The following is a 2,111-nucleotide window of genomic DNA, read 5'->3' on the forward strand; positions in this document are numbered from 1 at the left end:
TCCAAAGCTTCACCTACAAAAGCTTCAACACAAAAGCTTCACCCACAAAAGCTTCAACACAAAAGCTTCACCAATAAAAGCTTCATCAATGGAGGACAACTACAAATTCTCAAAAGCTTCACACTATCTTGATCAAGATAGTGTAAAGCAAAATCAATTCATGGTACCCAACAAAAGCTTCAACTCCAAAGCTTCACCTACAAAACTTTAACTCCAAAGCTTCACCTACATAAGCTTGACCCACAAAAGCTTGACCTACACAAGCTTGACCCACAAAAGCTTGACCCACAAAAGCTTGACCTACAAAAGCTTCACCCACAAAAGCTTCACCTACAAAAACTTCACCTCTAAAAGCTTGACCCACAAAAGCTTGACTCACAAAAGCTTGACCCACAAAAGCTTGACCTACAAAAGCTTGACCCACAAAAACTTCACCTACAAAAACTTGACCCACAAAAACTTCACCCACAAAAGCTTCACCTACAAAAGCTTGACCCACAAAAGCTTGACCCACAAAACTTCACCCACAAAAGCTTCACCTACAAAACTTCAACACAAAAGCTTCACCTACAAAAGCTTCACACTATCTTGATCAATATAGTGTGAAGCAAAATCAATTCATGGTGCCCAACAAAGCTTGACCTACAAAAGCTTCACCCATAAAAGCTTGACCCACAAAAGCTTCACCTACAAAAGGTTGACCCACAAAAGCTTCACCTACAAAAGCTTGACCTATAAAAGCTTGACCCACAAAAGCTTCACCTACAAAACTTCAACACAAAAGTTTCACCTACAAAAGCTTGACCCACAAAAGCTTCACCTACAAAACTTCAACACAAAAGCTTCACCTACAAAAGCTTCACCTACAAAAGCTTCACACTATCTTGATCAAGATAGTGTGAAGCAAAATCAATTCATGGTGCCCAACAAAGCTTCAACCTCAAAGCTTCACCTACAAAGCTTCACCTACAAAGCTTTAATATATATATATATATATATATATATATATATATATATATAATTTTTTTTTCGAAAATTCGAAATTTCGAAAATTCAAAAATTCAAAAATTAAAAAATTTGAAAATTCGAATATTCAAAAATTTAAAAATTCAAAAATTCAAAAATTCAATAAAAAAAATCGAAAAAAAAACAAATTGCCTAGGCCTCCTCTTCTTTGGGCCTAACAACTTTTATAACAAATATATATATATATATATATATGAAGAAGGATTTTTGGGCTACCACTTAGAAAGGAAATGCCTCATTCGTCAACTCCCTCGACCGGAAACTTGGGGGACTCCTATCATATGCTATTGCACCTTGATACTCGGAAGTCTCACGATCACTCAGTGACTTGGATTTTTCAAATCTCCAAACGAGAAGTTTTCCTCACTCGGGAAATTAAGGGAGCACTACCTGAACCTACATGCTTCACTCACAAAGCTTCAACATACAAGCTTTAACAAAAGGAAAAATTCAAAGAACTTAGTGAAGAAAGCCTTGGTGTATTTAACACAATACGTTGAAATGAAGCAAAGCTTGTTTATTGATATCTCTGATAAGTTACAAATATGTACATATACATGAATCAAAATAAACAAACAAGAGGGAGCCTTCACAAAGGTTGCTCAGGAGAAGTCTCAGCAGTCTGCAGAGCCCCAGAAAGAGGAGGCACCAGAGGGTGATTATTCAGAGCCTCAGTACTAGGCAGAACCCCAGAAGGAGGAGGCACCAAAGGTTGATCATTTGGAGCTTCATTACGCGGTACAGCCCCAGAAGACGAAGGCAATAAATGCCTTTGGAACAAACCCATAAACCTCTGATGATCAAGTAAAATCTGACCATCAAATTCCTGCAGCTGGTCGAGCTTCCTCTTCATGTTTGTAGCATAGTCATGTACGAGCATGTGCAACTGTTTATTCTCATGCTTGAGCCCTCTGATCTCCTGTTTAAGACTTATCACTTCAACCGCCAATGATTCAACTTGGCGGGTTCGAGCAAATATGTGTTAGGCCATATTAGACACAGAACCTGCACACTGAACACTGAGAGCCAGAGAATCCTTAACGGCTAACTCATCAGACCGTTTGGAAAGTAGTCTGTTATCTTTG

General features: G+C 38.3%; 1 long non-coding RNA gene across 1 annotated transcript; it reads right to left on the reverse strand.

Annotated features, from left to right (window-relative positions):
- Nucleotides 1–349: 349 nt before the first annotated feature.
- LOC126632987 (uncharacterized) lies at nucleotides 350–932 on the reverse strand. The gene is made up of 3 exons (XR_007626921.1): nucleotides 864–932; nucleotides 466–567; nucleotides 350–405 (listed from the first exon to the last, which is right to left on the reverse strand). It is a non-coding gene; the product is annotated as an uncharacterized LOC126632987 (long non-coding RNA).
- Between the last annotated feature and the right edge of the window lie 1,179 nt (nucleotides 933–2,111).

Source organism: Malus sylvestris, chromosome 8 (genome assembly GCF_916048215.2).
Source record: "Malus sylvestris chromosome 8, drMalSylv7.2, whole genome shotgun sequence".
Lineage (NCBI taxonomy): Eukaryota > Viridiplantae > Streptophyta > Magnoliopsida > Rosales > Rosaceae > Malus > Malus sylvestris.